Genomic DNA, 14327 nt, shown 5'->3' with positions numbered 1-14327 from the left:
TTTTGAGCCACTCGAGAACTCAGATGTTTCGCGAGTTACTTCTAAATTAAAAGTCGCAAACTATCGAGGTGTCAAGGTCGCGAGTATTGAGGTTCCACTGTACATTATATAATACATGGTATATAGTAATATATCAGGAGTCTATACCACTTTCTAAATCCTATTCTATTAATATACACTCGTTTTATCTGATGGGGCACAGTGCAGAATATCAGCACAGTAAGAAAGGCAAACAAAAAGAGCATCCACTTTCTCCCAGTCTGCCACCTTCATCTGGTTCTGATTCAGAAATCCAGCTTCGAATATGTAATGAATATTGATCGGAATCTGAGCACTCAAACTATATTAAAAAAAAAAGTACTGGGTCGGAGAAAAATCATACATACACACTATGTATATTTCAAAACCAAGCCCTGAGGCGTTCTGTCTTCCAACTGAGATTAAGGCACATTTCCGTCTCAGCGAGAAGTGTCTGGTAACAGCTACCCGGCCAAAACATGACAGGAAGGCAATACTGATTGCACAGTATCTCCCAGTGCATCAGTAAGCAATAACACAACTCATTTGTTTAACCAAGATAAAGTTTGTAGAAAAGTAACACAGGAGAAGAGCGGGGATCGAACCCGGGCCGCAGCGGAGAGAGCACCGCATCCTAACCACTAGACCACCAGGGAACCTCCCTTAATTCAAGATAAACATTGGTTATTCAACTCATGTTCTTCTTCCTTACACCTAATGAGAACTAACTAATGTAAACCTCAATTTGATCGACTTCAGATCATATAATTTGCATGTTTACTAAACTATAATTTCTGGAAAATTATGTTCACAGCATTTATAAGACCCCCTTATCCAGAGTGACTTATAGAAATGCTGTGGAGTCTCTTTAAAAACACACTGTTAGTTCAACAAGTAGAAAACTAAAAACACCATCAAAAACATTTTAGAGAAGAAGAAAAAAAAAAAAAAAAAAAAAAAAAAAAAAAAAAAAGAACACAAGCCAAACCAAACTCATAAATTAACCCAAATGTTCAATTTTGACAAAAGAAATGGCACTGTATAAACCTGTCTGTACATAGCCGCAAGCAGTTAAACATCTAATCTGACATGGATTTAACCCTCCCTTTTTATTATTAACTTTATATTTTATTGAACTTTTTTTAATGGGCATAGAAGTGAGCCAAAATAACGTTCAAGCCTTTACCCTGATTGTTTTGTGCTCCCATCTGTCTGTACCCCTGAGCTTGTATTTAGTTTTTTCAATACATGTAAATGTACATGTACTGGAAACGGACTTCGTCCTTTAAAGAGATCGACATACGCATGCGAGTACAAAGAAAACCAACCTTTCCAAAACTTCTCTAAATAGAGAAGAGTTTATTTTTTTGGTGTGGCCCGTCTTACTTCAATATTTATACACACGTCATTACTAAAGGATAAGTAAGGCCTAACCGCTGAGTGTTGTTACGACCCATGAGAATAAGCTTGGAAATGCTTGGTCATTGATTTTACCCTTAATCAATACTAAAGACTTCAGTGTTTACTCCAATATTTTTACACAGCTTTAGAACATAGTAACCCAATGTCCACTTTGCAGAAATCTCGCCAATTAATGGTCAAACTCAATTTACAATTTTTCTTAAGCGGCACACTGATTTTTATTTTAATGGTTTGTATTTGTAGAAACGAAACTGGAGGTCATGACTAAGAATTGAAGCACCTGAGCTTGTGAAAAACGAAACCCTGCACAGTTCTATAAATAAAAAGCAGCTTTTATTATGATCTTAAGCACTTTTATTATGACCTGCCATTCGATTGAAGTGTTACATGGCATTCAACCATTAACAAAAATTGTATCCCAGACTTTATTTTTGTACATGTAATGCTTAAACCTATCAAAATAGATGAGGTATTATATGAACTATTATGAATCTTAACTAAACAATTTATTACATTTATTATAAATGATGATTAACCATAACTTAACACAGATACTGACACACAGTACTGTCAGGACACAGAAACTCTATTAAAAGCTCTTTAATGCCTAAGAAATATTCATAATTTCAAGTTCTACTACTGATAAATTTGGACTGAGACATTAAGTAATTCAGTAACTAACAAATCGATCACCCTCAGTCATGTCCTTGATCTACAGGTCTGTTTACTGCTTTACTCAGAAAACAGCATAACATAACTGAGGCGTTATCTGGGAAATTGAGCAAAGCTAATTACTAAGACAGCTACAAAAATACTAGCAGGTGAAGGGACAAGGTTGAAATAAATAAATAAATAAACACTTCCATAATTAATTTCCCAGAAAAACCCAAGCACATGCCAGTGAATTTCCTTTTTTATTTAGTTTGCTTAAAGCAACTTGGGCGGGGGGGGGGGGGGGGGGGGGGGGGTTCGGGGGGTGTTAAGGTGAGGCAAAAATTTGGTGTTGGGAGGCAGACTCACTTTCTTTCCATATTTGGGTCCATGAGGCAAAAGCTCATGAAGTTTTTTTCTGATTTCTGTATATGCTTTGCAATAAAAACTAAACTCTACAAACTAATGATCCCAAACACTCTTGAATATAACATTAGGTGTATAGCGATGGTAATGTCATGTCTGAAGCAGTAAACTTGCCATTAAACATAAGTAATTCAGCAAACACCTTAACATTTTAGTACATGAACTAGCCTTCGCTCGTTTTACTGCTCTCAAAGACAGAATGATGTTCTGGTGTAATATGTTTGTAACATCAGCGACACATACACACATCATTACACAGCCATAAACATTTATAATAAGACGGATACTTTTACTGTAATCAAGATTAGGGTTAAAAAAAAAAAAGATTGATCAAACATTTTAAAGGCTAATATGTTTATGATGCGCACTTACGAATAAAGTGTAAACGGCTGTTTTTATGTGCTTGGGCAGATTTTGCTGGTCAGCAGATTTTACTGATGATTGTAAAGAGTAAATGTGTTTCAGTGAGTCTAAACGCCCCAGCACGAGTACCACATTAACCGAATGCAAGCCATTCCAAACAATCTCGATTGAGGAAAAGGGAAAGAAAAAAAATTTACAACACTTTAAAACAGAACAAATGCGCCTACTAAAATGTTAATGTACCTCCATAGATCACACTGTCTAAATGGGTTTTATCCGCCTCCATGGATCCACTGATGGTTTCAGAGCCTGGCAGTTCTGTTATTAAGGTAGCCATTTAGCAAACTATGCTAATTAAACATTTCAGTCACCCTGAGCAATCAAAACAGCAATTCTACAAAAAGGGCCGTTGTGTCTTTCTTAAATGAGCGACAGATCGATTATGAAAATTCTCCTAGAGAACTGAAGACATCAATTAATTGTTGTAGCCCCAGAACACCACAACAATCAAACACAGCTGGTAAGAAGGAGTGTGGACCTCTCAGGTCACAGGGTCTACATTTCTGACATGCAACCCCTCAGTATGAGTCTTAGGACATGCATTTAAATGTGTAATTGTACTTTAACATGGCAATGTAGTTATACCTAGGGTTGCAAAATTCCAGAAATTTTTTAAGCCTGGACACTTTCTATTAAAATATATGAGAATTAACGAAAATATATTGGAATTTATGTGAATAAAAACTTTCTTTCGGCTTCTCCCGTTAGGGGTCGCCACAGCGGATCCTCCGCATGTTTGAATTGACATATTTTTACGCTGGATGCCTTTTCTAACGCAACCCTCCCCAAATTATCCGGGCTTGGGACCGGCACTGAGAGCGGCTGGGGTTGGTTCCCTGACCGGGGATCGAACCCGGGCCGCAGCGGTGAGAGCACTGCATCCTAACCACTAGACCACCAGGGAACCTTATGGGAATTAACGTGAATAAACTGGGAAAAATAAAATATAAAAATTAAAAATAAACATTTAATGCAACTTCAGTTCACATTCACAACAGCACACTTACTTCAGGGTTACTGAGGCCACACACCCCTACATGTACTGTGCATTTCTCCGTAATATAAACACAGATAATTTAATGAATGCAATAAAATTATACTGACAATTAAATCCTAAATGTAATTTTCTTTTATCTGTATTAGTTTGCCTGCATGTCAGCTTATGACCAAAGTTTATGACCATTTCCCCAAATTTCTAATTAATTCCTATCAATTCCCATAAATTCCAAATTTACAGAATTCAGACTGTTATTTTAGCTTAAATATGGATCTACCAAAAATACTGTTTTTATAAATTAATACAAGATTTTAGATTATGTTTGCTGAAATAACACTGCCGTAGTTGTTTAAGAATTAGACATTCATATTTGTCAAGCAGTCTCCTATCATTCGATAATACAACGTTCATGATGATCCATAGCCTTCTATGGCTGTGATCCAGAGGAGCAAAACTGACCGCGTTCTCTGAGTGGGAGGGAACCTACACACTCCCATCAATAACCGCAACACAAGCCAATCATAAGCTGTCACAATCTGTCTGAAAGCGAGCCAGAAAGATCCGTAACAGGCATTCTAACACACTTTAAAACGGAGTAATTCAGTTTTCTGCTTATACTTGCGTGACAGACGGCAGAAACCAAAACTCAAGGAAACACGATTAATCAGTGTTTCCCGGGATGAAAGTAAGCGCAAATCATGTTTTATCTTTAACGGGTGACGTATGACACGAGCAAACACTAGCCATGATCGCATGCAGAGATGTCTGACATCCCATATGAATTCATTACAAAAAGCAGATTCCCAGCCAGTCTGTAAACCTTCTCCATTTATGTCCGCCTGATATAATCCAATCCAAAGTTACATCCTTATGAGGAGGAACATTTAGTGTCAACAACATCTCCGTGTGAGTCCAGCCAGCGCACCAAAACTTTTTAATGGTGCAGCTTGCTCTTAAGTTTTAGATTATTTCCGTCTCAGCTTAGCAGGGGATAATGATCGAACAGACAGAGGGAAGCAAAGTTTATAAACATAATGAAGTTGTTCAGCTTTGTTTAATCCCACAGTTATTTTGAATAGATTAAAATCTCTAACATGTACCACCTCAAATGAAAGAAGGCATAGTAACCCAGAACCACAAAGTAATCAGACACAAAAGTTTACCTGCCTATTTTCTGTTATTAAAAGGATTCCCACCTTTCTAAACGGATATAGATTTCATCAAAATTGTCTAATCAAGCTACCGATTGAGGTGTTTACATAAACATTTTTACATCTGACTGAGTTTGCAGTCTGATAAGCAACAGATCATTAGACTGTCTGTAAAAATTAGTTCTTAAAATCATTTCAAAACAAGTTGACTAACTAACTGTGGGCTAACTGTTAATCAATCTTTGTATGTATGCTTGGCAGTTAGGTTAGTTAATAGTCTAATATGATCCTGCATACACAGGTTGGAAGCTGGTTGTGTAAAAACCACCAGCTGAGTAAATTAATTTCAATCTCAATTTAAAAAAAAAACAGTATAATGAATGCAAGTCTAATGCAATGTTTAATTCAATTTCCATGTTCTCCTAATTGATTTAAAATTTAAATTAAAAAATGGCCACTCTCAATCGCTGTCAGAGTGAAACCACCACTGTAAATTCTACTTTAACCTCCATCCGTGACATAGCAGTTTGAGAAGATGCCGTTTCAGCACGATCCGTATCTTCCCTCCCTGGATGGTAGTTATGGTATAATGGGCCGAGCGGGCTTTTAGGTTGGAACTGGAAGGTGACCAAATGAGGAGTATGCACACACACATCATTATCTGTCTGGCACATTCTGCTATGTATCCTACTCAAGACACAGCATTATTATTGCACCACCCGATCTTTTTAAGAATATCCTTCAGAACTTAATTTTATATTCGAGGTTTGTGTCATCTCCAGCGTGTTTTTTGGAAAATCCCTTATCAGATGTAGTCCCCCTTTTCACTGTTCTAATAACCTCCACTCTTCTGGGCAAGATTTCCACAAGATTTTGAAGTGTGACTGTGGGGATTTGCTCATTCAGCCAAAAGAGCATTATTAAAATCAGGCAATAATGTCAAAACACAGAGACCTGTTGTACATTCAGGATTCTGGTACAATATTTATGCCAATAATGTCCAGGATCTGTGCAGGCTACTCAAACTTGGCAAACTAAGTCTTCGTGGAGCTTACGTTATTGTGCACAGGAGCATTATCATGCTGGAACATGTTTGGGCCCCTACATGGCAAACTACAATGCTACAGCGTATAAAGACATTCTAAACTACTGCTCTTCCAACATTGTAGCAGCAGTTTGGGGCATGAACAACCAGCACCCATGCACAAGTATCTACTTATCTCCTAAACATGCTACTGAAGGCTACGCTCTGTGTCTCAATACAAACAGGACAGCTACACAGTGTAATGAACTCACATAGATTTGCCCTCTACAGAAGCTCATGTACTCCTTCGTTGGCGAGGGAGCCTCCTCATGTGAGCATATTACCACAAATAGAATCATTTTCTTCTTTGCATATGTATAGCAATTAACCACCAGTGCTCCACAATTAACCTTGTTTAAGTGACCCAGTCACAAATTCTTTTTTTGTCAATGAATGCATAATTAACCTTCAACATATATTTAAAAAAGTTCTCCTTTATATCTTTTCAAACAAGTATATGTAGCTAATCTAACAAAAATAGAGGAAGTACAAACAAATTGTAATGTTGTGAATTCTAATGACTACACTATATATTCATTGCATTTGGCAGACGCCTTTATCCAGAGCAACTTACAACTGAGCAGTTAATGGGTTATAGGCCTTGCTCAAGGGTCTAGCAGTGGCATCTTGGCATCTTCCAGACATGTCTTAACCACTGAGCTACCACTTTCCCTATTGTAATGATGCCTATATATTTAGATGTACATGTGTAGTTTTAGCCACACAATAAGCACTTGGAACCTTTTTCAAATTTTTCTGATGCAAATACACAGTGTTCCAGTGTGTGTATATTATATTTTATATTATACACACATACATACATACACACGTGTGTGTGTGTGTGTGTGTGTATATATATATATATATATATATATATATATATATATATATATATATATATATATATATATACACATACACACATACATATGTATACATACACAGTGAGGAAAATAATTATTTGAACACACTGCTATTTTGCAAGTTCTTCCACTTAGAAATCATGGAGGGGTCTGAAATTGTCATCGTAGGTGCATGTCCACTGTGAAAGACAATTAAAAAAAAAAAAAAACAGAAATCACAATATATGATTTTTTAACTATTTATTTGTATGATACAGCTGCAAATAAGTATTTGAACACCTGTCTATCAGCTAGAATTCTGACCCTCAAAGACCTGTTAGTCTGCCTTTAAAATGTCCACCTCCACTACATTTATTATCCTAAATTAGATGCACCTGTTTGAGGTCGTTAGCTGCATAAAGACACCTGTCCCCCCCATACAATCAGTAAGAATCCAACTACTAACATGGCCAAGACCAAAGAGCTGTCCAAAGACACTAGAGACAAAATTGTACACCTAATTGATTTATGATCAAACTCTTGATGTCACCCATATGAGGATGGGTTCCCCTTTGAGTCTGGTTCCTCTCAAGGTTTCTTCCTCATATCATCTAAGGAAGTTTTTCCTTGCCACTGTCGCCACGGCTTGCTCATTAAGGACAAACGCACACCACTCACCTTCACTGTTGTTTTCTGTAAAGCTGCTTTGAGACAATGTCTGTTGTGAAAAGCGCTATACAAATAAACTTGACTTGACTTGACTTGACTCCACAAGGCTGGAAAGGGCTACGGGGAAATTGCCAAGCAGCTTGGTGAAAAAAGGTCCACTGTTGAAGCAATCATTAGAAAATGGAAGAAGCTAAACATGACTGTCAATCTCCCTCGGACTGGGGCTCCATGCAAGATCTCACCTCGTGGGGTCTCAATGATCCTAAGGAAGGTGAGAAATCAGCCCAGAACTACAAGGGAGGAGCTGGTCAATGACCTGAAAAGAGCTGAGACCACCGTTTCCAAGGTTACTGTTGGTAATACACTAAGACGTCATGGTTTAAAATCATGCATGGCATGGAAGGTTCCCCTGCTTAAACCAGCACATGTCCAGGCACGTCTTAAGTTTTTCAATGACCATTTGGATGATCCAGAGGAGCCATTGGAGAAAGTCATGTGGTCAGATGAGACCAAAATAGAACTTTTGGGTCATAATTCCACTAAACGTGTTTGGAGAAAGAAGAATGATGAGTACCATCTCAAGAACACCATCCCTACTGTGAAGCATGGGGGTGGTAACATCATGCTTTGGGGGTGTTTTTCTGCACATGGGACAGGGCGACTGCACTGTATTAAGGAGAGGATGACCGGGGCCATGTATTGCGAGATTTTGGGGAACAACCTACTTCCATCAGTTAGAGCATTGAAGATGGGTCGAGGCTGGGTCTTCCAACATGACAATGACCCGAAGCACACAGCCAGGATAACCAAGGAGTGGCTCTGTAAGAAGCATATCAAGGTTCTGGCATGGCCTAGCCAGTCTCCAGACCTAAACCCAATAGAGAATCTTTGAAGGGAGCTCAAACTCCGTGTTTCTCAGCGACAGGCCAGAAACCTGACTGATCTAGAGAAGATCTGTGTGGAGGAGTGGGCCAAAATCCCTCCTGCAGTGTGTGCAAACCTGGTGAAAAACTACAGGAAACGTTTGACCTCTGTAATTGCAAACAAAGGCTACTGTACCAAATATTAACATTGACTTTCTCAGGTGTTCAAATACTTATTTGCAGCTGTATCATACTAATAAATAGTTTAAAAATCATACATTGTGATTTCTGGATTTTTTTTTTTTAGATTATGTCTCTCACAGTGGACATGCACCTACGATGACAATTTCAGACCCCTCCATGATTTCTAAGTGGGAGAACTTGCAGAATAGCAGGGTGTTTAAATACTTATTTTCCTCACTGAATGTATGTATGTATGTGTGTATGTATGTAATATATATATATATATATATATATATAAAAATAAATAAAAAGATACAGAGAGAGAGAGAGAGAGAGAGAGAGAGAGAGAGAGAGAGAGAGAGAGAGAGAGAGAGAGATCCTATGAATGAAAATTTGGGTTATTTTAAGGCCTGTCTCTTTAAAATGTCTGTAAAAGTTTACCAACATTCGTTGCATGTCATTTCAAAAAACAGCATTCAGTTAAACCAGGGCAAATTTTATTGGTTAAAGCCTGTTACATTATTAATACAGTCTGAATCCATGTCTGTGACAGCTTTCGTTATTTTGTCAGTGTTTTCCGCATTGCAGAATCCAAAGTACTAAAACCTAACCTCTCTCTGGCTCGGTCTCAAACACATAACACATGAGACACACACACACACACACACACACACACACCTAAAGAACAGCAGGCAACAAAGCACAAGACGTTCACAGCAGAAGCTGTTTATCAGAAACATGCAGGTAAAAAGATTTCGGTGTAAGCACATGAAAACAAATTTAACACAAATGCACCTACAACTCAGGATGACATGTGAAAACACGACTACAGAACAAGACACTGTGAACAAGACACCTTTCTCTTTGGGATAATACCCTCTATGCACATATGCATGCTACATGCTTTAAAAACCTGCCACTAACAACTAGAGACTTTCATCTAGAGGAAAATCGTGCAAAGTAAATCAAATCAAAAAGCAGAGAAGATCAAATCTTGAAAGTTTTAATAATCTGTTTAGGGATTTTCAATGCTTGTCTGTCTAACTCACACACTGAGCCTTTCACTTCTATTCAAGGATACACTAATACCATATGAATGAAGGGGAACTCCTCTAGAACGGTACAAGCAGTTAAACCGACATCGACCGCAGGATTTCTCTAACTTCGCAGAAGTCACCTTCGGCATGACACTAATTTAGTCTTCACCTTATTAGTTATTAGTGAAGAGATACCGCAGCCAAACATGACAGATATGCTCCGGTTTTGATGAGCAAACCAATTGAGAAGAATTACAACACGAAGATAAGGCAGCACCAAGCACCTGCCTAAAGGGTTTAAATGAGCACTTCAAACCTCTCAAAATTAGACGTACAAGCGTTCAGATGATAACGCCTAATTAATTCAGGGAATACACCCACAATAACGCATCAGTGCACAGGACACGTACGGTACTCACAAACTGTCCACAAAGCACACCGTATATAGAGTAAAGATAAAATATTAAAATGTATGTAATCTTTGTTTCTTTTTGCTTTGCATGTATAAGCTACATGTCCGCAATTGCTGTGCATAAAAAAAAAAAAAAAAAACACGAGAAAATGACAAAGGATGGGATAGGGGAGAAACAGCAAAGGAGAAGAGAAAACTTGAAAGAGACAGATGGAGATTCAAAGACAGAGAGAGAGAGAGAGAGAGAGAGAGAGAGAGAGAGAGAGAGAGAGAGAGAGAGAGAGAGAGAGAGAGAGAGCACAATTTATCAATTGACTTAATTATGAGCCATGATTTGTGTATTGATTCCTGACTGTATGAGGAACACCCTACAGATAATCAGACTATTAGCTTCGTTTACTGTTGACAATAATGGACTACTCGTTTGGAAATCAAACCTGCATGTGGAAAAAGTCACTCAGCAGCCTAACTGCATTATTCGATCATTCCGTTAGTCTATGGTGAAGTGACAAATATGAGCAAACCTTATCTAACTTTAATAATACCATATGAATGTTTCAGCATCTGAGCAAGTTATTGTACAATAACCCGTCTGCCTCTGCATTACCACATAATATTTTTCTACTTTACCAGAATGAGACAAAAGGCAAATATTCTCGGCTGATTGCCTCTGCTTCGGTCACCACACAGAGCTTTCCGGCAACACGGCATTATATTATTTGGAAATTTCCTTATAATTACATTTCTTACATTTGCTGTTCTATGGTACAGGCAAAGCAAAATAAACACTAGCTTATAATTTATTACATACACCCAAACTATGCTTCATTTGAACAATGAAATTCTCAGTAATAGTTGCTGAATAATATTAATAAGCTTTCCATGTTTGTTCATCATCTGTTTTAAATAAATCACACACCTAATTTAAAAAAGGGAGAAAAAAGATATCAGTAATGCCTGAGCTTTCAGCCGAACTGTCACTTTGCAAAGAATACATGAGACTGTCACATGTAAAACACGTTCAGAGCAAATGATTCATCTCGCTTGAAAGATCTGAACAAATCAGGAGGCACCGTGACTAATTAAATCTCTACAGCCTTCTGCATTTGCTTGTCCTCTCCGTCTGTGTGAGAGAGGTTTAATAAATGATGATACCTCTAAAAGCAATGCCCAACACACTGTTGGGGCAGCATGCTTCAGAGATACTGGATAGAAACACGGTCTGATCCAACATCATCATGACCTACACATCGAAGTTATATTTGTAAATATATATAATGGAGCAAGTGTGGGTTGAACATATTCAATGATTTCAGATTTCATCCATCTGCATACTCTCCTGTTCTCTACATCTGCTTCTTTCACACTAACTACCTGCATGTCCTCCCTCACCACATCCATAAACCTCCTCCTTGGTCTTCCTCTTTTCCTCCTTCCTGGTGGCTCCATCCTCAGCATTCTCCTACCGATATACCCTATGTCCCTCCTCTGCACATGTCCAAACCATCTCAATCGCACCTCCCTAAGTTTGTCTCCCAATGAAAATCTCAACATCTTCAGCTCTGCTACCTCCAGCTCCGCCTCCTGTCTTTTAGTCAATGCCACTGTCTCTAAACCATACAACATCGCAGGTCTCACCACAGTCCTATAAACTTTCCCTTTCACTCTTGCAGATACTCTTCTATCACAAATCACTCCTGCCACTCTTCTCCACCCACTCCACCCTGCCTGCACTCTTTTCTTCACTTCTCTAACACACACACCATTACTTTGCACTGTTGACCCCAGGTGCCTAAACTCATCCACCTTCTCCACCTCTTCTCCCTGCAACCGCACCACTCCACTGCCCTCCCTCTCATTCACACACATGTACTCTGTCTAACTCCTACTGACTTCCATTCCCCTTCTCTCCAGCGCGTACCTCCACCTCTCCAGGCTCTTCTCAACCTGCTCTCTACTCTCACCACAAATCACAATATTTTCAGAAGTATATGCTTAAATTCATAAAAAAAAAAAAAAGTTTAATGCACTGGCAGAAGCTAATCTATTAAGTGCCACTGACTCATAAAAGCAATTTTTGTAATGGCAGTCCACAATTTCTGCCTTCCCCAGCAAAGAGTTCCTGCTTATCTTAATGGATTCCCAAAGCAAACTTGCAAAAAAAAATTATAATAAAAAAAAAAGTTAGGAAATGAAACCGCACTCCGATGCGCACATTTCGTCATGTTTTCCTTCATTTCCTTTGAGCACATTAAATACTCCGATTTCACAAGGCATTGAGATTATTATTTTGTAACGCTGAGTAAACCTAAACGCTGGCCAAACATGACGCATATTAAAAGAGGAACCAAAATCAAAATCCCACTGATCTTATTTAAAAAATTAAATGTAATAAATAAAAATTTTGTGTTTTACTTTAAGCTACAAAAAATGTAAATGTAATTTTTTTTTTTAACAAAAATGTACAAATAAATGTAGAAAGTAGAAGTGAATTTGATGCAGCTCAATTTGGAAACACATTTGAAAAACAAGGATGGAAACTATTATATATCCTGTACATGAGGTTGAATGTTTTTTATTATACGTTTTATTAAAGTAAAAAAACGACAACTATATTTTGTAAACAGACTACAAAGTAAATGTTCTCTCTTTTTTTTCTAAATATTATGAAATCACAAACATGGCAACTTGTATTGTAATTACAATAGAGTTGAATAAAAATGCACAATTTACTTTTAACCAATGGTCAATCAAGTTGAGATTTTTGGCCTTTGTAGGAGAAAGTTTGATCACCTCTGGTCTACAGTGAAACAAACATGAAAAAAAGCGGAGAATTAAAGTGAATAGTGCTCAGGCTCTGGTTTACTGATCAGAAGATCAGAGGAGGGGTTTAAGCCATAAGACCACCAAGTTGCCACAGTTGGGGCCCTTGAATGTGGCCCTCAACCCTTTCTTCACCAGTATCAATGCTGACTCCCACTCTGACAGAACTTCCTAGCAAGGAGAACTATGTGAAAAGTGGGGTGTAGCATATGTTAAAAAATGTATGCTTTTTAAACAAATCACCTCATATAGTGCATTTACTAAGACCGTCACTAAAACAAAAGATTTCTGGGTTTGTTTGTTTTGTTGTTTATTTTCATTAAAGGAGCGCGAATATATTTTAAAATGAACGTGTCTTTGATTGAAGCTCTAAATGCACACGAGTCAATTGAAACTTTAAATCTTTTTGCTCAAAAGCAGGACATCAGATTTTAACAGGAAAACAGAAAACAGCGCACCATGAGGATACACACGTCTCCCTTTACCTCAGCAGGCTGTTTGTTCAACTCCTTAAACTCTGCTACATTTGTGGATTTACTGGTACACGTTATTGTTATTGTAAAGACGTGTTACATTATATTTAGTTGAAATCACAATTTCGTGCTCTGTTCAATGTTTTAATAAGAAAAGGTTTTGGTAGCTTGAAGCATCTCCGGAGTTTTACCCCCACAGTTGCCTTGAGCACAGCGCGGTGTCGGGCGCTAACTCCAGCACCGGCTCGCCCCAACACTGATTTGTTCGCCTTTACATGAAACCGCTCAATTTCTTCGTGTTAAAATAAACCTATGAGTTTTTTCTCTCTTCATTTCAACCCGCTCCGAAATCACAAACACACATGAACAACTTTTTTTTGTTGTTGTTTCCAGCCGGCTAGTTGAGCAGAGCGGCGCCTCTCTCTCTCTCTCTCTCCCCAACGTTACTCAGGTTAGCATACGTTATTCACCGACGGACAGGAGTACGGAAATAACACTTACAACAATCTCAATAAAAGTTTACTCACACTTCCTAGGCTTTCTGAGGTCCACTTATCCTAATGTGAATATCTGTGGACACCGGGGAAGTTTGGAAAGCGCTGGTAATTCAAAGTCTTCCTGACAGCATCGTCCACAAATCCGCCATCTTCATTCGGCTGTGTGATGCTGCTGCCGCGCGACTCCTGAGGCCGAAAACTCCAGACCGAACCAAGTCAGCCCGACAAACGTGGGGGTAGTAGTAGAAGTTTTAGTGATGCAAACGGGTATAATGTGAAGCGAAGTTTTTACATTTTCAAATAAGAGTCGTATTATTCGTGGAATTATATATATTATCCGTGTTTTGTATAATCAA

General features: G+C 38.2%; 1 protein-coding gene across 6 annotated transcripts in view; it reads right to left on the bottom strand.

Annotated features, from left to right (window-relative positions):
* Window positions 1-14327, bottom strand: part of ndst2a (N-deacetylase/N-sulfotransferase (heparan glucosaminyl) 2a) — a 125879-nt gene extending 111552 nt beyond the window's left edge. For all 6 annotated transcript variants that reach the window (XM_083538314.1, XM_083538313.1, XM_083538312.1 and 3 more), the window contains exon 1: window positions 14002-14327. The gene's annotated coding sequence lies outside the window, so the exon portion shown is untranslated. The remainder of the gene's footprint in view (window positions 1-14001) is intronic.

The sequence above is a fragment of the Silurus aristotelis genome (genome assembly GCF_946808225.1).
Source record: "Silurus aristotelis genome assembly, chromosome: 4".
Lineage (NCBI taxonomy): Eukaryota > Metazoa > Chordata > Actinopteri > Siluriformes > Siluridae > Silurus > Silurus aristotelis.
This window is presented reverse-complemented; position numbering and strand designations above follow the sequence as displayed.